We start from the raw sequence: 25753 nt of genomic DNA, 5'->3' as shown, positions 1-25753 counted from the left end.
CGACTTGGGGACCAAACCTGCAACCCAGGCATGTGTCCTGACTGGGAATCAAACCTGCCACCTTTCTCTTTGCTGGACAATGCCCACCCAGCTGAGCCACACCAATCAGGGCTCTTTTTATGTTTTTGATCATTTGTATTATTTTGTTTCATGTCTGTCTCCTTTTTTTAATGGCAATTAATAGGAGTTTCAGTCTCTTCTCAGAAGACTGAGAATGAGAGATGACATTTCTTTACTCTGTTTTGTTGATGAGCTTCTAAAATGTACTTTTGTGTGTATGTATTTATTTTCATTGTACAATCTATGGTAAATCACTATGTTAAACTCTTAGTACTCATGAAATGAGTATGTTAAGTGCACAGACAGTTATCAAAAAAGTGATAACTACATATTTTTATAAAGATAACTTTCATTATTATTTTTCAGGTGAGGCTGCTGTGTCTATCAGAAGGGAACTTTTATACCATTTTCCTTCAGACAGAGTCTATTTGTTCTAGAGTTTTATTATTCGAAAAATAAATGTCACTTACTTGGTAAGTCAGTTAAGTATACATATGCATATTTTATAAAATTACTGTTCATTTACTCTAAATATTTGTTTGCTTATAGTGTTTCTTCTCCATCATTATATTTTGCAACTTTCATGTAAAACAAGTTTTAAAGTGGCAATTTCCTAAAAGACTTAGGTTCTTTGGAAGATTTTCTTTCTTTTCTTCACTGTCTCTTTCTTAATTTTGATGTTTGTTTTAAAAAGAAAGGAGGTTGGTTAAAAACTGGAATCAGTTCTTAAAGATGGATTACCAGTTTTGCTTCCTTCAGTCTCTTTCCACTGGAAAAACTGAGAATTAACATCCTTCCTTTTATGCTCTAGCTTCCCTATAGTTCATATAGGGATTAGCAAAGATGCATTGTTACTATAAGGATTAAAGAATAGATAATTAAGTTTTTAGTAAAGCATAATAAAGGAGAATGAATCTATTAAAGAACTTGGAAATGAAAAATAGATACTTAGTGAAATTGATTTCAGTTTTTAATATTATTCTATAGGTGTTTATTTCCAATTAAAAAATTTTTTTTAAGAAAGCTTATTAAATTGGTAGGAACTGCTGTTTGGTGAGATGTTTTTCTGACCCACATCCTCTAGTGATCTTTGCAGTCTATTTCAGCTTCTGACGCTCATGTGTAGCTAGTGGCAACTGGGAAGCTGATATGTAGGGTAAAGGTTTTAGTAGTACAAAAGGGTCAGTCACAGCAACTGTTAGAAGATAATTGTACTTATGTGCTGCTGAAGCACGTGGCAAAAAATTGGATAGAAACTATAATGGAATGATATTGGTGATTTGCAGAATTGTCTTTTAAATGGTTTTACATAGCAAGTGGAAAGAAAATGTTGGTGTTAAAGTATTGTCAAATGGACTCTTAACAATGAGGAACCATAGGAACAGAAAAAAAGGGGAAAGAAGATTTTCTTTTGGTATGTTTTTTGGTAGTCTCTTTGCTTTTGTTAGCCTCAGAAAGCTGACTTCAGATGTTCCTAGATGGTGTGTATGGCTCATGTAAGTGGAGGCATGGGATTTCATTGTGCGTGACTCCGAAATGGTCCAGATCTCAGAGCAAACCAAAGTGAGTTTTAATCTGGGTTATTTAAAATCTCCTTGTACCTGTCTTATTAGGAGTATTATTTTTTTAAGAGGAAACTAATTTGCAGCTGGCTATAAAGAGTGACATTGTGTCTGGGAAAATGCTGTACTAACACACTGCACTGTCCCACAAGAGTACTTTGCAAGTCCCCAAACGCAGTGCTGACAATCTGTGACAGCCTGTGAATTGTTGTGGAGCAGTTGGGGGAAGATGGGCAGCAGAACAAGGTGGTTGTGTGTAAATTATAGAGGAGATGGGAAGGGGAAGAAGTGAGAGAAGAATGAAGCAGTTTGGGTTCTGTGGGCAGTTTGAATGGAATCTGTTCTTGTTAGCTCTGATAACAAGATGAAATAAACAGCTAGAGTGTACGTGGGGGTTCAAGGTGTTGCTGTTTCATTCTGTCATCAAAACTGTAAGGTTAGGTGTTCTTTTGATGAGAGTATGGATTGGATAGTTTTAAAAATTTTGAACAGACTAGATATAACACTTCATCCCAGGAAATGAGACTATAAAAGTCAGAGTAATAGGGATGGGGTTTATCTTTTCAAGGCATTATTGCAACGGTAATAAGGCCAGTTACCATATCTAGAGCCAAATGTATATCCTTGTATTTGTTTGTTTGTTTAACATGTGTATATATACACATACCACCAGCTGTTATTGTTTCAGAGGCAGCCAACTATAACTATTCCTCAGACATCAAGGCTAGAATTTCTGGATATTATTTGGATCGTGGAGTAGAATTTAATGTGGGGCAGATTTGAGTTCAGTTCTTTCTCTGATTATGAGAATGGATATACAAAGTAAATGTATTTATTTGATGGTTCCGCTTGGTATTATGTCTAATTCTGAATAAGGGATTAGACTTGGGACACATCATTTTGGAGCCCATCCTTCCTGTTGATCCTGTTTCTGGTTTTTGGTTAAAATACATTACTGCTTGGTCATTTGATACTGTTGGATTAAGTACGCATAAGAGATGTCAGTGTGAAGATTGTGTGCTAGCTTATCACCTCTACACGGGTGGTTCATATTAAAAGAGATGCCAGGGTAAATGAAAGGACAAATGGTAAGGGAAGGTATGGAGGAGATCTGTAATAGTATCATTTCTCAGGAATTGTCTGTAAGGTCTGGACACAGCTCTCCATAGCCTAGGATATCGAATGTCTAAGCCTAGCGTTGAAGTCCCTCCAGCCGAAAACAGTCTTTCTAGCAGAATCTTACACTACTTCCCAACACTGAAATCTAGGCTAGTTTCTATTAACTGTCTCCAAAGCAACAGTTTTTGACTTACTGCCTCTTTATATTGTTTAGGGTATTCCTTCTACTTGGAATGCCTCCCGTCAGTTCTCTGTCTTCTAAAGATCTAGTTCCTAACTATGTAAGGAACATGTTGGAAGGTATGTAAATGTCAAACCACTATGTTGTATACCTTCAACTAATATAACATTGTATGCCAACTATACTTTAATAAAAAATAAAGTAAAAAAATGAAGGTCTGGTTCCAATTCCACCAACTTTATGTCTTCTTCAACCATTCTAGGGCCTTAGTGATTTTTTCTCTCTGGCTTTTTATCATTTACTGCTTTTCTCTATTTGGCAATTATGTACCACCTTAAAGCAACTTAAAATTCTTATCCTCCCAATTAGGTAGAGACTACTCAAAGGGAAGGCTACATTATTCATGTGGGTCAAATCATGTTACTGTAGTCCGACATTACAATCTCTTTTCCCCCTAACATAGATGTTAGTACAATATATGCACTTAATCTTTGTTTGTGAGAAAGGTAATTACCTATTTTTAGCTTTTACCAGTCTTATCTTTCTTTTATATCATTAGAATAATAGATAGATTGGAATGCAGTTTAAGTACCTCAGCCATGTTTGTTCAGTAGATTATTCTTTTCTGAAAGCTTTCTGCAGCACTCTGTACTGGCTTCCTGATCCTTACAGGAGCATTTCTCTGAAGATATTGTTGTATTCTAAAGTAATTAATTATTGTTATTGAAACTCTAATTAGTAAACTTAATTTGCATATGATAAACTCTTATTTATTAATAATTTAATATTTTCCTTGCCTGCTTTAAAGTGCAACTTGCTTTGAAGTCTTGGGTTCTCAGTTTTTTTAGCAGCCTTTACATTTGCTAGCATAGCTGCAAGGAGGGAGGATGTAGAATTGTAACTATATCTCTAACATGTACTCCACCTCTTTTACAATTATTCTCTTGTTTCTATTGCACTTGAGTGTTTTTTTTTTAATTATGCTATGCTTTACTTTATCCTATTTTCTAGAAGCATGTGTTGTAATTAATAGTAGTTAAGTGCAGGGGCTTTGAAATCCTAACCAACACTAAAGCTGTAACTTAAATTTCTGTAAAATTGAAATAATAATTGCTACTACCTGCTAGTATATAGTTGGGATATGTATAAAATACTTAGCACAGATTAAGCCTGTACTTTCAAAATTTACTCAGTGGTTTATTAGCTGTAGTCTCTATCCAAAATGAGGGAAAAGATCAAGTTTAATGTCAAGTTTGAGGCACAGCCCCCAAAGCCTTATACATTTCAACTCTTTTGTTGTTACTATAGGATATCTGTGTAACCCAGGATAGATCCAGGAGAGCAACTAATTTCAAATAAGTCTAGAAACATAGACCAACCTTTAAATGTGTAGTGAGGGGAAGAAGTTTTAAAAGCAAGTTTCTAACTTCTCTCTCCATCTCCCCAACCCGTGCCCAAGGTAGATACACTGAGTAGGAAGCAGACTTTTCTCTCTACCTTTCTATTACAATATTATATTGCTATTGTTCAGTTATATTAAAGCTTTGATCTGACTGCCTTTTGAGATGGCCTATAATAATATGTGCTAACATTAAACTTGGTGAACCATAGGGTTACCATACCAATGGAGTGTGAAAGAGACTAAGCTGCAGGCTGGTTCCCAGCCCATAAGGCATGAAATCAGTTGTTGCTGATGCATGACTGTAGCCAGTGGAGTGTAAAATAAGTTGGGGGCATGAATTGTGTTATGTTTTGAGAAAAACCTTTCCATGCCATAGTTTGTTTATATATTTTGGAGCCCCCAGGATCCTACTGGAATCATGTGTCCTGTATCTTTCATTTGTTGATACTCAAGATTTTTCATGAAATGTTTCTTCCAGTTACATAAGCTGTATTCTTTGTCCAACTGCATGAAGAGAGGCAAAGGCTATAATGTCCAAGGCAGACTACTAATAAAATGCTACACCTATTATATTCTGCTTAAGATTACATTTGAAAAACCATCTGTAGTAGGTATCTGATGTACAAGTTTCTGGTTTGAAGCTCCTTCCAGTCTGAGAACTCTGTGATCAGTTTCACTGGTCATTGTTCACTGTGAAATTGCTCTGGAGAAAGGGAAGTAGGTAAAGAAGGGTAAGGTTTGGAATGGTTGGGGGTGTTCTACTAAGAAGTATAGAGATTATTCTAATGGGGAATAGAAGGGAGGGAGTCCTGTCCTGACACCATATGGCTTTGAGGGTGAGGCAAGGTGAATGAGGAAGTTTCAGAGACAAGAGCGAATTTTTATTGTCGGCACTTTGAAGTCTGGAAGGTTATTGGGAATAGGCAAGCCATGAAAGCATGAAAGTTCTTTCATTCTAGTTACTTTATTTTGCGGTGTATAATGTGCACTTTTTTGCTTAATTTTTGAGGGAAAAATAAAGATGCACATTATACTTGGGTAGTATTAATTCTGTATCTGTATAAATGTTTTTAATTTATTTATGCTTACGTGTTAAAAGTGTAACTAGAAAGCAATAATGATATCCATATGCAAAATAATACCCTAGAATATGATAATTGGTTTTGTTTCTAAATATAAATAAATGAATACATTGAATTTAAAAATTAAAACAAAAGATATTTTTTCCCCTGAAAGTTTGGGCCAAAAATGTGGATTTGCAGTATACACGGGAGTGCCTTATACATGGCAAAATACGGTAGTGTTCCTGTTTCACTGCAGCAGTCTCTGAATTCTCTTTGGTTACTTTGCGTTTATATAGATTATAATCAAATTGGGAATACTTATGAAATGAATATACTATTGTGAGAGACCATCTTGCTGACTGTCAGGCAGTCTAGGATAGTAGTTAAATGTGGGATCTTTGAAAACCTAACCAACACTTAGAAGCTGTGTGATATTAGTTATTTAAGCTTCAGATTTCTCATCTGTAAAATCGGGATAATAATAGCCACCTCATAGTATTATAGTGGAATCAAATGAGGCAATATATGTAAAACATTTACCACAGTTCTTGTCACATTGTAAGCACTCATTAAATGGTAGCTGGTTATTTTTTCCTTTCTCTTCCTTTTCTAATATTGATGCTACTCCACCACTCACCTTCGCTTGTAGGACCTAAACCTTAATGAAACAGAAAACATAATTAGACATGGTTCACAGCAGCAGATTTTGAAAAATACGGCATTGTTCTCTAGGCATTGTCTAATAGATCTTTCTTAACCAAATAGAAACTCTATAAAAATACTTTTTATAATGAAAGGAAAGGATTGTTGTGTTGGCTTTAGATTGCTTTGCAAATGTGTATAAAAAATTGATTATTGTAAAATGTATTTGGCTAATACAAGTAAAACAGCCTTTCTATGAACTTAGGGAGTATGTAGAAATAAAGTAAAGAGTTCAGAGAATTGTCATTCACTATTATTCACCTAACGTGAATTATTTTTTTCTAGGGAAGTGTTTTTTATTTTTTGTTTTTTTTTTTGGAATTCTGAGGAGAAATGTTTTATCTGGTGCTAAGAATAGTTGTAGTAGAGTTCTTGTCCAGTGTATGAAGCACATGTTTGTGGGAATGGGATGGAAAAGTCATCCTGGTAATTTATACTAATGAGGATGAACATTAGTGTGGATAATACATTTGGTTTTGATGTGCCTTGTGTGGTTATTTTTGCAGCACAATGAACTTTCTGATTAAACTTTGCTCAGGTAGTATATCCTGAACACATAGTGGGTGGAAAACTGGTTAAACAGTTATGGTAGTGATAAAACTACTAAGTTACCGATTCAATACCTATAAGTCTTAGACAAATCCCTCGACCAAAATGAGGTTGTTTGAGATGAATTACAGAGATTAGTATGGAGGCTTGGCAATCAGGGAATGCAGCAGTGACACACTTTGGCCACCAGAGGGTGAATCCGGTCAGTCAACTCGTGCTCTGCATTTGACCAGAATGTGGTATCCTTGGGAATGAAGAGGACACGATGCTCATCTATCCATTTAATTTAAGATACGGAGACTCTTGCTTTTTGATTCTGCTTGTATCAAATATCTTTCTGCTTTTTTCTTAACAGCCATCTAGATAGGACTGGGACAAGTACATAAAAAAGGGGAGATTAGAGGTTTCTAGTTGTCAGGGATTCATTTAATTTTTTAAAAAAAGATTTATTTACTTTTAGACAGAGGGGAAGGGAAGGAGAGAGAGGGAGAGAAATGTCAATGTGTGGTTGCCTCTCGAATGCCCCCCACTGGGGACCTGACCTGCAACCCAGGCATGTGTCCTGACTGGGAATCGAGCTGGTGACCCTTTGGTACCCAGGTCCACACTCAATCCACTGAGCTACACCAGCCAGGGTGGATTCATTTAATTTTGTTCTCTAACGTAGTGAGTGGCTCTCAAGTGATCCCATGGGCAACTTTGATGGCAAGCACAATAGTGTATGGATGACCAAATTTAATTACTTGTGGCCATTTTTCTTCCCTAAAACACAGGGGCTCACACACAAATGTCACTCTTACTCCCTTTTCCTGTGAAATACCAAAGATGCAAGTGAAATGTCGGAGAAGTGTAATAGAATGAACACAGCACTTGTAATTGAAATCTAGGTTCCAGTCTTGCTTTGCTACTTAATATCCATCTAACCATGGACACTACAACTTCAGATCCTCAGTTTCTTTCGGAAATTTAGGACATTGAAGTCTGACTTGAGTAATGCAATTCTAAGATTCTGTAAAAATTCTTTAATGTTTATGTGAAAGGCAGTACTATTTTTGATTTATTATAGTTACGTAGTAGCATGTTATATAAATAGAACATAATTTCTTTTTTGCTAGGAACAGGGCTATAGGTGTTGTTAAGGACTAAATATTAAAGTATTAAAGTACATTACCATTACAGCAAGAATGACAGTTGCCACTTCACTGAGATATTTTTCTGACGCCATGGACAAGTACAAACAAATTCTCTGAGTATTAGGCTCCGGGTGGCAGCAGGTCAGTCCAGAGGGGGAGGATTAGGAGCCAAGCCAAGCTGATTTGGGTTATAGTTGTCTGTGAAGCATTTAGAGAAGTCATTTGGGGATATGTGAGTTAAGAAAAAAGAGGGCATGTGGGTTCTGGGACTCTGTCACAAAGCTGGAGTCAGTCCATTTCTTCCATTCACATAAGTGGAAATAGCTGTGATAGAGTCCAGTTATGTGAGTCTGAATTGCTGTCTGAGAGCACAGGATAATGTGGAAGGAACAAAGAGGGCATGGAGTCCAAGTAGTCAAGCTGAGATGAATGTTTAGAAGGTGACAAAGCAAATGGATGCTGAAGTGTGCTTGTGAAAACAGGTAAGGGTTAATACTTACGATTCGATATATACACAAGAAAGTAGAAGCCAACCAGGCAGATAAGATAGAAACAGCATTTTAGGATTATGTGCAGAAGACGGAATTTTAATCTATTCCAGTTTTATTCGCCTTCCTTGATGTTGGTAGTTCACTTGGTATATCTAAAGCTCTGCATGTTTGAGGTTAGTGGTTGTATCACTGATAAACTTTGTGGTTTGTCTGGTTCTAATAGCTTCACACTCCACTGGATACACATATTCACAGATCTTGCTCACTAGTACTGCAGAGTTCATTTCACAGAACTGGCTACTAAAAAATTTGGCAGGCAAGCTAGCTTTTCAAGTGCTCCTAGGAATGAAGCCCAGCTGTTCCCTTTGGGCTTTGAGCTTTGAGCTGTTGGAATTCATTGGGTTAGCAGCTAGATAGAATGAAACTAACATTTTCAGCCTAGTTCTTGACAGCAAAGCAGAGGTGTTAGAATTTCTGTTTTAGAGGTTTACACTGCAAGTAACTTAACCTGATTGTGCGTCTTAATATTACTGGGCTCTGACCACTGAAATATGGCTTGGATCGATGGTGGTTTGGAGAAGGTAGAAAGAGGGCTATCCATCATTCAGAGGCTCCATCTGATAATGCTGCTTTCACCAAGCAGCCATCTGTCCATCTATCCATCAGTAGGATGAAATGAGATTTAGCGGAACAGGCAGCCGTAACTCTGAGACACTTTCTAACCAACGATTGCAGTCCTGCCCCGAGTCTGACCACAAAGCACAGTACTGGGGTTTGGCGGGATGTGGCAGCAAGTACAGTCTCATTCCCGTTACTGCCAGCCTGGAGGGTGTTCAATATGAGGCTGAAGCACAGCCTTATTTCCCATACAAAATTGACTAAATTTGGCATGCTGATCAAACAGTAATTCTTTCAGCTCCATACTGTTTTACAGGTTGAGCAGACCTTTTTGATGAAGAATTTTTTTTCACCTGAAGAAGAAATGGAATTAAGATGTGATTTCATCTTGCTGGAATCCTATCACACAGTTTAGCCTTTAACCTGTATATTATATTGGCAGAATGCTTTGTAAATGGTAATAAGTCAGGAAGACCACCTTTTTCTTAATTGAAGAATTGTGGGTATTTCTGCTGTCAATTCCCAGTTTGTCATGATAATGAGAGAATGAAGCTAAATTAAACTCAAGGATAATTCAAAGATTTTATTTTATACAAATTCTTTTTCCTCTTGAATAGAAATTTTTTACCTAGGTTGTTAATGTAGCAGAAATTGAATTTTCTTTCTCTAACTCCTCTCTACTCTTTATTAGTGGTGCCAATATGAAAGGAAAGAAAATGTGTACAGAAAAATTGGTAAAAGATTAGAAACAAGAAGCTGGATTATCCTAAAATGGATAGTCAGGCTCTGTTAACTGTTATCCTCCTGGTTCTCCTACTTTTTCAGGGCACTGAGCCTTCTGAGAGCCTCCTGGTCGGCGTAGTTCTATGCTCATGTTGCTACTTGGTACCTTTCCTAATCATTGGCAGCTTCCTTGACTGTTTTTTTTAGTGGCCACTTCAGACCTCAGCTCCTGCTTTTTGTTCTGAAGCCTTGCTTTTCATTTCAGATTGGGGGAGGTGTCCGGGAGCCTAATGTACCGGAGATGCCTCGGAAATGAGTGCCTTGGATGAATTCCTGGGCCTATTGATCCACCAGCAGTTTATGCATCCTGACATTCATAATCTCAGTAGGCTGCTGATGTTCCTGATTAATGGGCCCAGGGGCTGTCCATCCGTCACTTCACATTAATTACTGAAGAGGTGTTTTTCCAGTGATTTACCTGACAGTGGGCTGTGATAAATACCCCTAAGTAGAGTGGGCAGTGATTAATCACAGGACCACACCCCTCCCCCGCTTACCCTTCACCCTAACCACAGGCCAGCATTGGGACCTGACCAAACAGTGCCCCCTTCCCATACGCTATCTATCTTCATAATTGTTTGTGGATGCATATTTATCGGGGCATGGGACCTGGCAGATAGCATTCTAGAATTTGTGCCAAAGATGATGAAAAATAAATCTTCCCAGTAGGAAGAGTAACTGATGTGTTTTTACATGGGGCAGAGAAATGTTATATAAGCTGCCTTTATGTTACTCTAAAGAAATGTGGCAGAAATATTGCCTTCCTACTATGCATGGACTCACCACCGTGATAGTTGCTCTGCAACTAAAGAGAGGAGAAAGCAGTTTTTGTCTTTGTGATATTTGTAGTCTATTTAGGGAGATTCTGTGAATAAATATGAAACATAAGAGGACATTTCAAGGCACTAATATAATCATTGGGAGAATTGGGATAGAACTCCAGGGTTCCATTGCTTACTTTGTGGCTTTAGAAAATAAAATTTAGTTAAACATTTATTTCAGTGTTTTCCATGTGTCATGTCGGGTACTGTATTCAACTCTGTAAATATAAAGATAAATGTGGTCCAGTGGCAGATCTGAGTGAGCAAAAGTCTACTATTCTGGCTTAAGTTTATCAAGCTATAAAATAAGCTTTTCCAGGAAGTTAAGTACATGAATTTAAAATTAATTAATTTAAAATTTAAGGTAATTTAAAAGTAATTTAAAATAAAATTCCACATTAACTTTTTTTCTCTGAGTATTTATTGAGCACCTGTTGTGTTCCTGGGGATGCAACAAACATGAGAAACAGCCTCTGCCCTTAGGAACCTGTATATGGAGGATGATATGACATTTATAAATGAAACATTTAAACAAGAATATAAGGTAGTATATGATGACAAATGAATACCACAGATAATGAATGCATAAGAAATCACAGAAGGGCAAAATCATCGTGTCTTCAAATAGTTAAAGGAAAATACTGGATTTGAGATAAGCTTTTTGAATAAGTAGTAACTAGGATTATTTAAACTGAGATAATTCAAAGAGGGCATTTCAGAAGTTGGCACAGACAGACTGTGAGGCCATCCAGTTGCAGAATGGAGGATTTGTGTCTAAGAGTGCTAGAAATATGATTGAAACAGTAGATTGACACCAAACTGGGGAGAACCTTGAATGCCAGGTAAGCTTAGTTTATATCTTATAGAATCTGGTGAGTCACTAAGGTTTTTGAGCAAGAAATTATGAAAAAAGGTGTGTTTTAGAAAAAAAATGTTATATATGGACATGCTTAATTCATTTGGGCTTGCCAGAATAAAACTATCCAGATTGAAAATATAGTTTCATATAACTCCCTGGGTACAATGCAAAGAATTGTGTGGTTTGGTTGTATATGAAGTAGATAATAGAGTTGATAATTAAAGGAGACTAAGTTTTACAATCTTTACTCATGCAAAGTTGAATAAGTCATGGAAGTTTCAAGTAATGACTGCAGAATTAAATTAGGAAAGACTGTAGCCTCAAGTTTTAAGAAGGAAATTGATCTTTACTAATGTAACTTCATTAAGGTTGCACTAATTACTCACATTAGATAGGTATATTTTCAAACCAAGAATCAGAAATGAGTCAGTGCGGTCAGCTGTATTTTAGTAGGAGTTTCTACGGAATGTGGATTTCTTTAAAGACTGAAGATATAATTTATATACAGTAAAATTCATCTTTTGAAGAATTTATTCTGTGAATTTTGACAAAAACATACAGTCATACAACTCCCATATAATTAAAATATAGAACAGTTCCATTCATCCAAAAATTCCTCTGTGCCTCTTTGTTGTCAACCCCTGAGATTCTGGCAACTACTGATATATTTCTTGTCTTTAAAGTTTTGCCTTTTCTAGAATTTTATATAAATGGAATTGTATTTCTCTAGTGATAATGATGTTAGCATTTTTTGGTGTGCTTATTTGCTATCTTTATAACTTCTTTGATGAAGTATTGTTGTGTTTTGGATATTGAGTTTTGAGAGTTTCATTATATATTCTGGATAAAAAGTCTTTTTATCAGTTACATGATTTGCAAATATTTTCTCCCATCTGTGGTTTCTTTTCACTCTAACAGTGTTTTTGAAGAGCAGAAGTTCTTGATTTTGCTGAAATCCAGTTTATTGATACAAACAGTTTATTGATACAAACAAACTGAGCTTTTATTATTCATAAAATTAAGCTTTTATTATACAACTCCAAAATTAGCTTTTGGAGTTGTATCTAAGAAATCTTTGCCTAACCTGAAGTCACAAAGATTTTCTCCTGTATTTTCTTCTAGTAGTGTTACAATTTTAGGTTTTACATATAGGTCTGTGATTCATTTTGACCTAGTTTTTGTATTTATTGTGAGATATGGATAGAAATTATCTTTTTTTGTTGTTACATATCAATTTTTAATTGTTTCAGCATCATTAATTATAAATATTGTTCTTTTTCTTCAAATTTCCTTTGTATCTTGTTGAAAATCAATTGATCATATAGGTGAGTCTGTTTCTGGATCTTTTTTTTTTTCCCCCCATAGCCACCCTTTCTCCTGTACCACACTGGGTTGATTACTTTACAGTAAGTTTAAAGTCAGATACTGTGAGTTCTCCAACTTTCCTTTTCTTTTTCAAAATAATTTTGGCTATTGTAGTTCCTTTGCCTCTCTGTATCTATTTTAGAATCAGCTTGCTAATATCTGATTGAAATCTAATATCACTTTGGGGTGGTCTGTGGAGAAGTTCTGTGAGTGGGTGAGAATTCTCCTTGTTTCTGTGGTTGTCAAGGGTTCTATATTCTCATGGTAGCCCACATTTGGCCTTTAGCAATTTTTAGAATGTTTCAACTGAGTTCTTCCTGGCTTATATGGTGTCCAGCACTTAACTGCAGGTAAAGAAGTGAGCCTGTCTTCTTTCTTCAGATTTTTGAGTTAGTTACTTCTCTGATGAGTTCAAGAAAATTATGATTTTGCACATTATCCATCTTTTATTTTGTTTTAAGGGTAAAAATGGTATTCTTCACCTTTCTAGCAAGTAAGCAGAATCCAGAAGTCCCAGTTATTCATTTGAGGATGTGATTTTGATATGGGATTTTTGTTGATCAGAATACCATTTAAATCTGTCCCTTTTCAATTTCTACCTCCACGTTGTTTTGTGTGCTCGTTCTTTCATTTATTCATTCTACAGAAAAACAAATGACATTGAGTCTGCTGTATACCCAGGCACTGTGATAAAGTGGTGGGGATAAGAGGATGAGTAAGAAGACATTATAATTCCTTTTCTAATAAGCATATAATGTGCTGGGGGCCACTAGACAAAGAAGTAATTATAATAAAATATAAGAGCTGCAATAGGAGAAGTGTATGACAGAGACACTAGTCTCATCTAGAATGATTAGCTAAGGCCCTCAGAGAAGGAGCTGTGGTGGAGACCTACAGGTTACATAGAAACTATAGAAACTAGATAGGTGGAGATGGTTGAGAGGCTGCAGGAGATTAGACTGCTTACAGGGAAGAGACTATGGAGAGAGAGGCTAAGATGAGAAACAACTCCGTAAAACAAACAACATGGAGAGTTCAGGGATCTGAACGGAGTTTGATATGATTCTACAGGGTGTGTCAAAAGTAGGTTTACAGTTGTGTGTATGCAAAACACCAAGTTTGTTCTTGTATTATTTATTATTGTATTATTTTCCGTACAAACAAATATAAACCTACTTTTGCCCCACTCTGTATAGCATATAAGTACAGGAGTGACAAAAACTAAGAGAAATTGATTGTGGCCACATTAGGAAGAGTTTTTTAAGATATGTTTAAAATGTTGATTTTAAGACAAGAATTATGGGAAGTCATTGAAAGGTTTGGGAGGGGGGGAATGTCTGAGCAGCTAATTGTTTTTAAAAGGGTTATTCTGGAAGCAAGGTGAAGATGAATAGAAAGGAAGCAAAACCGATCAGTTAGGTAGATTTTACAGTAACCTGTCAGTTGTGTGTGTTTGTGTAACCGGGAGTGTCATTAGAGATAGGGAAAACTGGACAGATTAGAGATACTGGGTATGAAGCTCAGTGGAACTTGTTGAATATGGAGAGTGGAGGGAGAGGGAAAACTTGAAGTGTGTTCAGTAAAATGAAAATCTTGGTATGTTCTTGCAAAACTTCCAAGTTTCCTTTCTTCCTTCCTTGAGAGAGAGAGAAGAAGAAAATGTCCTTGGTTTACTTTAATAAATACAACCGTTCATGGTCCATGATTCAGAATTCATTGAGGTTTTGGGTGGAAGTAAGTCAGAAGTGGGGAAAAGGAAACAATATTTCAATAATAGGTAGTCATGGTGAATAAAACTGTCTTCCCTGATTGGTTTTGAGTATTGAGAAAAACAGAAGACAGTTTGATTCTTTCAATGTTGATGTTTAGCCTGTTGGCATATAAGCAAATAAAATCTGCCAACTAGCTTCTTTGCTCTTTGGGAACAAAAATAACATGTAATTGATCTTCTCAAAGAACTGTTCCACTCAGAGACAAACTTACTATATTTAATTATAATTTTCTCGGTTTTCCCAGATGTTTTTATTCAACATTTATTGTAGGGGATAGTATAGAAACCTTTTATAAACTTGCATTACAGAGTTCAAGTTTTCTAAGACTCCAGAGTCACATAAGGTAGTGACCTCCACCGATAATAGCTGTGGCAAGTTTTATGCAGAGGAAACACAGTGGTGGGTGCCAACAGAGTTTTCATAGCAGTGAGAGGGCAAAGTCTAATTTTCAGAAACGGGAAAGTTAGTGATAAAAAGTCCCCATGTGATTCAAGATTTCAAAAGTGGTTAAGATAGGAAGGTGGGTGTGGAGTTCATAAAGGGAAATAATTTTCTTTTACTTATGAAAATAATTTTAAAAATAAATATGGTATGTTATAATGTCAAAGTTAGGCAGTTGTGATCTAGAAAATTTAGAGTTCTTTGCTGAGGACATACTTTGGGATGCAGAGCTGGGAGCAGTGAAGAGCTTGAGTATCAGTCAAAGATGGGTTTCAATTCTGGCTCCCACACTCAACTAGCTCAGTGTTAACTACCTTATCCGTAAAATGGTAATAATAATTATACATACCTCAAGGACTTGTTATGATGATTAAATGAGAAAATATATATGAGCACTTAGTACAGTGCTTCATTCACTAACTCCGTTAGGGTAGTATAAATTTAAATTATATTGCCATGTACAGTTTTTTAAATCTAACATACTACAAGGTTTTTATAATCTCAAATACATTTATAATCTTAGTGGTTTTTCTTAGCATTCCTCATAATTGTAATATGTCTGTATATTAACAGTATATAGAAATGGGTAATGCTTTAAAAATAGAGAGCATCATTTCTTTGATGGTGGCAGGATATTGTGGTTTTCAAGAATGAACCAGGTACGGAAGATAGGCCTTTAATCTGGCTCTGGTGTAATTTTGCCCTCACCATGAATTTGCTTATATACAAGTTGAAGAGTCTGTGTTAGTAGGAAAATAACTAATGAATTAGATTAAAAAAATAACTATAAAGAATTCTTAACTTTCATCAATAATACGTACCTTTCACCTATTTACAATCTCAAATTAAGTAAAAACATCTGGATTACTATTGTTTCATGTTAGGAGCATTTGTTTTTATGTTCTCTTGTTTACCAGTCATTTATTGAATACCATCCATGTGTCAGGAATGGCGCTGGGCACTGAGGATATAACAGTGGCAAGGTATTTCTTGGTTTCAAGGAGCTCAAGGTATAATTAAGAACCAGATAAGGTAACAGTTTGCTATAGCAATAGGGAGCAGAAAATACCTACCCCACGTTTACTCAAGGAATATTTATTGAAATCTACCACATTCAATAGGCATTCAGAGATCATTTACAGCTGCATGTCAAAAGGAACAGTCCTGAACAATCCTTGGCAAGTAGATCCTCAAATGGCAATGGAGAGTCTTGGAGAGTCGTGTGTTTAGCTTCACTGAAGGACAGGCATAGTCTAATCATGGACAAGACTAGACCTCTGAAACTTCCTGATCAGCTTTGCTGACCCACTGGTGTTCCTCTTGCTTTTCATTTTTATGGCTCAGTTAGGTCTTTTGGAGCAGCTTTTGAAGAGGTAAAAGGAGGTAATTAGGATTTTTGATCTCCTAATCGATACATTTATTAATATCTTTCCCAGAGGATTGTCAAAGGTATTAAAGCAGAGGGCACTAAAAGCCACTGTAATGTTCATAGTGCCATTAGGCAGTTAGAAGCACAAATATTGGGAGTCAGATGATCTAGATTAGAATCAGCCACATTCTATTTTTTTGGCCTTTGGCATTTTATTTAATATTCCTATGCCTTGTCTATACAATTGGACTGGTAATATCATTTTGTAGGGTTGGGAGGCTTAAATGAGGATGTTACTATGTTGAATGTCACCAAGTAAGCAAATAATATCTGGTAAGGGACAAAAATAGGTATCACAAAGTTCATATATTAAAGTTCATATACTTTACTCAAATGAAAAGCATCTCAGATCCTTAATTAGAAGCCTCCCCCCGCCCTATTTTGTATATAGTTTGCACATGCTGGAATTTAACAATGCTCATTAGATTGAGAGAAAAAAATGCTTAGAGTAGCAAGAAGTGACAGGTGGGGAAGAGAAAGAAACAATAAAATGCAGGTACTCTGCTTAAAAAAATAGTAATTTGGAGGTCATGATATAGTTGTGTGTTGGTGGGAGCAACCTGTCACAATAAGGCTTCGATGTGTCACTTTGTACATGGCCAGCTTAGCAATTTGAATAGAGCTGATTGTCTCCTCATTCTGTTTCCCATTAATTAATGTTTCCTGCATACCTTTGAGTAAGGTCTATATAAGATCCTCTAAATAATACCTGGTTTAAAACTTTTTTTTTCTTGTTAATTTAAATTACAACATGTATTTTATAAGCCTGGTTTGAATAGAAGTGAGAATAAACCTCCAAGTAGATGTAGGAATTATTTTGCATTTTCAAGTATGAAATATGTCATTGCATTAACTAGTGCAAGTTCATTTATGGAAGGATGAATTAAGAAAACTACAGGAGAATCAGTTGTTGGTTCATTTGCAGATTTTATAGTTTTTAAAAATGAAGCCATTTCTCTGCTATCCAAGTATAATTTTTCATATTATATTACAAGTGCCTCTGCGTTGTGCTGGAAAAAGTAAAGTATATTTTAAAGTGAAGCTCTTTTGCAGAGGAAGGACGTTTCTTGGTTATTTGCAGAATGTACTTGACTTTGGGAGTAGAGAATCTTGACAATGTGGAAATGGAATATATTCCTAATTTTATTATTTTGATAGACTCTTAGTTAGGTGGTATAATCTTCAATTTTTCACTTGTGTTTTACTTTCCCTTTTATTTTGTTCTACCACCAAAATTCCAAATCATTTAAAATAGAGAATTGTTTTCATCCATGGTATGAAAGTTTCTGATGTTGGCTATGCTGTTTTAGTATGATGCTTTAAAAGCAATCAAGTGAAACAATTTAGTGAAAAAATTGATTTTAAATTACAAGAATCTAAAATTTAATTAAAAAATGACATAGATTTAAAAAATAAAAGTGCAAATAGTAATTATTTTATGGAACTTTTTCAGTCACATTATATGTATGAATCTATATGTACTGTGTTGTGATGTGAATTGTTTTTAATTGGAGTGCAAAATAATTTTGAAAAAAAAAACTGGCTTAGAAAGTCTTTCTGTACAGGAATCTATTTTTAACAGATAAGTCTCATTCACAAATTTTTAAAAAAATAGAAGGCAGCCTAGATGCATATACAGCAAAATGTTAATAGTGATTGTTTTTGTGAGATGAGCATACAGGTTTAATAAAAAGGTTTATTGTATAGTGCTTTTGTGTTAGGGGAAATATAGAAATTTTACTTTTTTTGGTTAGTTTTATACTTCGTTAAATTATTTCACAAAAATTGGTCCTCTATTAAGAGAGCTTTGAACCATCTATTATCTTTAAAAAGGGTAACTTGTTTAAAGAAATCCTTTTTTTTCCTACTTAGAGACTTCATTCTTCAGGTAGTAGCCCATAGTGACCAAGATAAAGAGCTTTTGTAATCTATTCTGTCATTAGAACACTGAGCCCTGTATAAAAGTTTGTAAGTGAATTTAACTGCAGCATTCCCAAGATCACCCAGTACTCCAAAGATATACTATTGGCATTGCTAAAGAAGCAAAATCTGTGTTCCTTAGACTGATTGAATTCAAATGACTAAGAACTGATTTTGTGCAGGCTTTAATGAATCCTGAACTTCAATAAGGCAAAAATAACTTTTAAGAAAGATGTTGAACATGGGAGCTTGATTTATGTAAATTCTGAGGCTCAAGGTGCCTTAACTGTCGTGAGGAGAATAATTGAGCAATTCAGAATATCATATTCTACTTAATACTCCCCTTGCATTTCTAATAAAGATATGACAAAGCAGGAATTGATAGACTTTCTAATCTTATAGTTGCTAATTTTTGTTCCAGTGTTTGAAAACTACAGGAAATATGCCTTTATTATAGTTAAACTCCCCATACTACATTTGCATTATCAGTTTCTCCCTTCGTATTGTACCATTCTTCCTTCCCTCACCTTGATCTCTAACCCATACCAATGAGGTATTTGTCTCTCTAATCGTACTGAAATGGTTCTAATATCACCACCAACCTCTGTCCTGTCAAATCCAGTAGAAAAATTCTCAGTTCTTCCTACTTCATCTTTTACATTTAATACAAATGATTACTCTTGCCTTTCAAAAGTATTTTCTTAGCATGGCTTCTAGGATGCTACTTCTGTTGTCTTCTCTAGTCTCCTTTGCAGGCCACATTTCCTCTTTGTGACCTTCAAGGGTTTAATTCCCCCATGGCTCAATCCCCTTGGCCTTCTGTCTTTGTTACTCCCTAGATGGTCTTATCCTATTCCTTGGCTTGAATTTTTATCTCCAATTTTTGTACCACCTCTGAGTTTTAAACTTGTATATCCAATTGCTTCCTTAACAATTGTATAGGATGTCCCTCAGGTGTTGAAATATAAAATGTCCAAATCATAGTTTTTGGTTCCTTTTTTTCCATTTCCTTCCCCAGTCTTCCCTATCTTAGTAAGTATAACTGTAATCACTCAGGTTGATCAGACCAAAACTCTCAAGTGACTTGTCTCTCTTTCCTTCTTCACATCCCATATAGTCCGCACCAAGGTTTGGTTAGCTTTGCTTTCGGAATGTGTCACTGATCCAACCACCACTTGTTATGTCGTCTGTTACTACCCTAGACATGGCTGCATGTTGTTAGTTTTTAGGCGACTTTACAGATTTTCCTCCTTCTACTCTTACTCCTTAGTCAATGCCTCACACTTTTGCTGGAATGATCTTTAACAGTGGTGAGTCAGATCATGTCATTGTCTTGCTGAATCCTTTCAGTGATGTCCCAGCATGTTCAAAATAAAAGCTCTTGTCTTGGCCTGCAAACCCCTACTTATTCTGGCCCTTGGCTATCTTACTAACTTCTGTGCCCGGTCTCACTCCGCTGTTATCACACCTGTTTTCCTGTTATTCTGTGGACATTTCAAGCTTGTCCTGCCTCAGAACTTTTATGCTTGTTCTTATTTTTTTTTCCCTGGAATTCTCTTTTCCCTGAATAACTTGTGTGACACATTGACTCAATTCAAGTATCAGCTCAGGTATGAACTCCTCAGAGTAGTCTTCGCCACTTTACCATGTTATGTTGCCTTCTAAAATAGCCACATACCCTATCACAGTGATCTCTCTCCCTGCTTCATTTTATTCCATTGCCTTTATCAGTGTCAGACATTATGTTTTTTGTCTCCACCATTACAGAGTAAGCTTCTTGAGGCCAGAGACTGTTTTGTTCATTGCTTGGATGGGACTTGGTATATAATAGGTATTCAATAAAGGTTTGTGGAATGAATGAATGAATGAACGAATGAATGGGGCCTCCAATCTTAATTGGAGGTTGGGGTGCATCACTTATTGAGAAGTCTGAGTTGCCATGATTTAACATTTGGTGCCAAATTCAGTGCTGTGGCATTGTAGATAACAATGACAAAAAGTAACCCTACATTGAAGAACTTAACAGTTTAGAAGAGCTGGACATGCAAACCCATAATTGCAAAGCAGTATGATAATTGCTTTAATGAAGGTAAAGGTATATAGTGGGAACTTGTAGATAGGACCTTAATGTATCAAGGGGAGTTAGTGACAAAGCCATAGAGCCTCCTTTATGGTAAGAATTGAAGGACAGGTAGAGACTTTCAGGCAGGTATCCAACTGAGAAATAGTATGCCTTAAACCCCAGAGGTGTAAGAAGGCAGCTGGGCATGTTTCCAGTATGACGAGAAATTGGAATTGATGAAATTTAAAGTCTGAAATTAGAAGCGGCTGGAAATGAGGCTGGGCAGACGGGCAGCTCTAGGGGTGGCAGTGGAACTAGATCATGTAGGGTCAAATGCTATGCAGGATACTTAAAGTTTGTACATGATGAAGAGCCACTCAAGAATTTTGAACAAGGAAATGACCAAATCTGATTTGTATTTTAGGAAATCACTGGAAGCTGTGTAGAAGTAGAATGAACAGTGCTTGGTAATTGATTGAAATGTCAGGGATAATGACTCCCAGGTTTCTGGATTGAACAACTGGGTTGTTAGTGATACCATTCACCAAACTATGAAATTAAGGAGAGAAGAACAGTTAATCTTTTTGAGGGGATGGCTAGGATTTAAAAGTATATCATCATCTTAGTGCTCAGAAATCTATTAGTTTACTTGTATCCTGTAATATTTTATATATTACATTTAATTATAAATATACTAAATCTACTTTTCAGATATTTTTATTCCTTTACAGATGGACATACATACTGCTGAATTACTGAAGGATGTTTGCATCTCTTAGTTTTGCTTGTTTGTAAATAGACCAATGACAATAAGAAATGTTTTTGATAGTATAGTGATACAAAGGAAGTTGTTTCATTAATAATATGCAAAGAAATGATTCTGAATCTAGGGCCCTCCACAGTTTTAAACTTATAAAAAAGCCCTCTTTTCAGGAAAAAAAAGTTCAGTTAGAAGAAATGGTCCTAAATTTGTTGAGGGTAACTTTTACCACATATGAATGTTGTCTAATCTGTCTTGTTTTCTGATTTATGAAACATAAGTAGACTCTAGTTTTTAATGCTTCTTTTGGGATCATTTTGAACATATGGAATAAAAAAGTGTTTGTGCAGAGATAAGCTTATCTATACATTAATTTTTTAGTTAATTTCTTGGTTTGGCATATTCTCTTGTTGCTAAAAGTGAAAAAATATGAAACAGGCAAGGCACAAGAGAATAAAGCAGACTGTGTTCATTCTTGTGACATTAAGGATATGTCACAAGACCAGCGCTGCCCCATTAGAAATACAGTGGGCCACAAATGTAGGCCACATGTGTAATTTTTAAAAAATTTTATTGATTTATTTTTAGAGAAAAGGGAAGGGAAGGAGAAAGAGTGGGAGAGAAACATCAGTGTGTGGTTGTGTCTCGCATGCCCCCTACTGGGGACCTGACTCACAACCCAGGCATGTGCCCTAGCCTGGAAATAGAACTAGTGACCCTTTGGGTCACAGGCTCAATCCACTGAGCTACACCAGCCAGGGCCACATGTATAATTTTAAATTCTCTAGTAGCCATATTTAAAAATACAAAAATAAACAGATGACATTAATGTGTTTGTGTAACCCATTATATCCAAAATAGTACTATTTCACCATATAATTATGGTATGGCTTGATTGGAGCGGCATCCTGTAGACTGAAGAGTTGCAGATTAGATTTCCAGTCAGGGCACATGCCTAGGTTGCGGCTTTGGTCCCTGGTCGGGGATCGTAGAGGAGACAACCTATTAATGTTTCTCTCCCCCTCGCTCTCCCATCTTTCCCCTCTCTCTAAAATCAGTAAGTTTGTCCTTGGACGAAGATGAAAATAATAATAATAATAAAATACTACATTTATGGTAACAAATTCCAACAATACTGAGGTATATGTATAAAAAGTTAATAATTCTTAATACTTTTCCCTTATTTTTTTACTCTCCCAGTTTTAACCACTGTTAAGAGTTTAGAAAATAGCCTTTCTCCACTTAGAAATATACATTTATGAGAAATTCTTATGAAGTGAGAAAATTAGTACTCTGAAAATACCTTCATTAAAATGAAGACTAAAGTTTTATAGTTATTAATGAAAAAAAGATTTGTTAGGGACACTTTTCTGAAATGGAAACATTTATTTTACTATATATGTAATAAAATTTATGTTGTAATTACAGCTGTGCTAATTCTTAGAATTAACAAACAATGATGTACTTTCTTGGTATAATTATTCCACTGAAATTGTGGGATAGTCTGATAGCATCCTTCACTTTATTTGATTTTCTTAGGATTTATCATATAGACTAGACTAGTGCATTAGTTTTACCAAAACGATGGGAGCTTTAGCAATTTCTCAGGAGATTTTTTCTTACTCCCTTGACATTTTCTTCCTTGATTCCTATACTGTCGTCATCCTTGCTGGGTTCTCCCTTCTTCAATCATTCACTGGTTTGATTCTTCCAGGTCTTTATTCCCCAAGGGTCTTGCTGTGAGATGAGCACTTTTTTCGATATTATTTTCATAGACTTAATGAAATCCTGCGCTCTTTTCAAGTTTTGCATTTTTCACTTTACAGTTGAGTTGCATTGTGTTTACGTTGTATTATTGGAATTTTTACAACATTAGACCGTTAGAGACTGTTGGGCAAAGTCAGGATACATAGTTGAAGTAGATGTTAGTACCAAGTAGAAATGGATTCTGTATTACAAGGGCTTTTGATTCCCTGTGCAAACTTGAAACTTAAGGAACTCAACAATAGCTAACTTTTATTGAGACTTTACCATGACTGGCAAATATCTGTACATGCATTATTTTATTTAATCTATTTAGTGTCCCTGTGACATAAATGTAGTATTATCCTTGTTTTATGCTTTGAGTAAGGCTTAGAGTGGTAACTTTTCCCACAATTAAGTTAAGTAATAAGTCTAAGGTCAGAACTAGTCAAGACTGGAGCTATGTTTCTAACTCAGAAACTACAGCCCATACTTGACGTCACACTCATGTACACACACACACTTTTGTGCAAAAAAGAATGAATTGGATCATAATTTTTTTTTTCATTTAGGATTATGTTTTGGATATTGATCCACTGTATGGATGAGCCATAATTTTAAGATATTACTCCTTTAGATTATTTACATTTTTTATTTTTTATTTTACTAAGGTTGCTTTTCTTGGTAACTAAAAGGCTTAGATTTTAATAACCATGTGTGATATAGGAGTGGGGGCATTGGACCTGGGAGCAATGAGTTGGAAACTGAGTTCACCTCCCAGAGCCTTAAATCTCAAAGCATTGTACCCTCAGTTACAGAAAGAAAATACGGAAGCTTGCCTATTTTCATCTGGTTTCTGAGTGAAGAAGAACGTTTCCCGAGATTTTGTAGCTATTGTTTTACTCTCCTGTGATGAGTTTCATATTTATACTTACTACATGGGTCCAGGCCGGAAAACCTCAAACTTAAAAATTAACATTAATGCAGAACCACTCCATAGAGGAACACTTGTCTGGCTATATGGAATTCCCATTGCTATTGATAAATCCCCACTGATGTTGAGCTCACTCCTCAAAGTTACAAAAAAAAAAAATTGACAATGCCTAAAGCAAAAGCCAGAGACACAAGAGACAGCAGAATTAAATTCTCAAGAACTTTAGAAAGTAGAACTGTTAAATAATAAATATTTAGTTATTATAAAAAATCTAATTATAAAATTAATTTTAAAATAAATGCCACAATTAATAAATATTAAATAATAAATGTTAAAAAACTATTAAAGATAAAAGAAGATAACAAATATATGAGCAACAACAAAACTATTTAAAAATATGTAAGACTAAGAAGATCAGGGCAGGGTAGGCGACGAAGAGGACTTTAGTCACTAAAATTTAAAAACTGAATGGCTAAGATGAAATGCAGAGTAGACAAATACGAAGAGAAAACTGGTGATGTTCAAGATGCATCTGAAGACATTGCCCTGAATGACTGGAACTGGTGAAAGACTCAGCTAAAATACTCAAAATAGTGTTGCTCTAGTAGAGAAATAATGCTAAACACACAGTAGACACTTGAAAACACTAAATTTTTAAGAGAATATCTTGAGAATCATCAGAGAGGAAAAAGAGATACCTGCAAAAAGCAATGACACGCTGACAACAGATTTTTTAACAGTAACAGTAGAAATAAAAATTTATTAAAGGATGGGAGTACTTATTAAAAGATGAAAACTAAGTACATGTGGCCCTGGCTGGTGTGGCTCAGTGGACTGAGTGCCAGCCTGTGAATTAAAGGGTCGCTGGTTCGATTCTCAGTCAGGACACATGCCTGGGTTGTGGGCCAGGTCCCAGTAGGGGGCACATGAGAGGCAACCACACATTAATGTTTCTCTCCCTCTTTCTTCCTTTCTTCCTCCCTTCCCCTCTCTCTAAAAATAAATAAATAAACTCTAAAAAAAAAAAAAGAAAGAAAGAAAGAAAACCAAGTACATGTGGAAGGGGTTGTGAAGTAGAAGCATGGTACAATTGTCTAGGTGACAGATACAAATAATGATTAACTGTAGGTGTTTAGATAAGCACTGATGTTAAAATGCTAAGTATTGCGATCAACTCCTATATCAATACATTTTAAAACTTGGGTCAAAATACATTTTCTAGAGCAATTTGTGAAATTGACTCAAAGAAAGGGAAGCTTCAGTAGAGCTTTAACATTATCATTTTTAAACATTTTCACCAAAAATGTTTACCATTCCCAGACAGTGCTACAGATGAGTTATACCAAACATTTAAGGAGAAGTAAGCCCAGGCTTATACATAATTTTTTTTAAAGATTTTATTTATTTTTAGAGGGGGGAAAGGAAGGAGAGAGAGGGAAAGAAACATCAATGTGTGGTTGCCCCTTGCATGCCCCCAACTGGGGACCTGGCCCGAGACCCAGGCATTTGCCCTGACTGGGAATCGAACCAGCGACCCTTTGGTTGGCAGGCCTGAGCTCAACCCACTGAGCTACACCAGCTAGGGCAGGCTTATACATAAATTTTTAACTTACATACCATGTCTTACAGTAAGTAACCTTGATAACCCAATCACATAATTCCCAATACTTGGAAGGAAAATGATAGACTGATTGTGCATGAATATACACACAAAATCTTCAGTAAAGTATTGGCAAGCAAGCCATGCAGTTTTCCTGACATTGGATATTCTGTATTTTTCCATTGATTTGAAGTGCCACATTTATTATACAGTGAATTCCCATGTAAGTGTGGATCCATTTTGAGCAGGGGAGGGTATATTTGTGTGCTTCACCTGTCATCTTGAATTGAAACTCGAATTGTTGAACCTTGCATTCAGGATACTTGCATAGGTATTTTAATGTATACTGTACATAAATGTTTTTCTATTGTATGGTTTTACAA

At 35.7% G+C, this 25753-nt stretch overlaps 1 protein-coding gene across 7 annotated transcripts in view; it reads left to right on the top strand.

Moving 5' to 3' along the window:
* The window catches only part of R3HCC1L (R3H domain and coiled-coil containing 1 like), an 89099-nt gene that overhangs the window by 21183 nt on the left and 42163 nt on the right, over positions 1 to 25753 (top strand). For 3 of the 7 annotated variants that reach the window (XM_045197482.3, XM_045197479.3, XM_045197481.2), the window contains exon 2: positions 427 to 533. The exons of the other annotated variants lie outside the window; for them this stretch is intronic. The gene's annotated coding sequence lies outside the window, so the exon portion shown is untranslated. The remainder of the gene's footprint in view (positions 1 to 426; positions 534 to 25753) is intronic. 7 annotated transcript variants of the gene reach the window in all.

Source organism: Desmodus rotundus, chromosome 4, assembly GCF_022682495.2.
Source record: "Desmodus rotundus isolate HL8 chromosome 4, HLdesRot8A.1, whole genome shotgun sequence".
NCBI lineage: Eukaryota > Metazoa > Chordata > Mammalia > Chiroptera > Phyllostomidae > Desmodus > Desmodus rotundus.
This window is presented reverse-complemented; position numbering and strand designations above follow the sequence as displayed.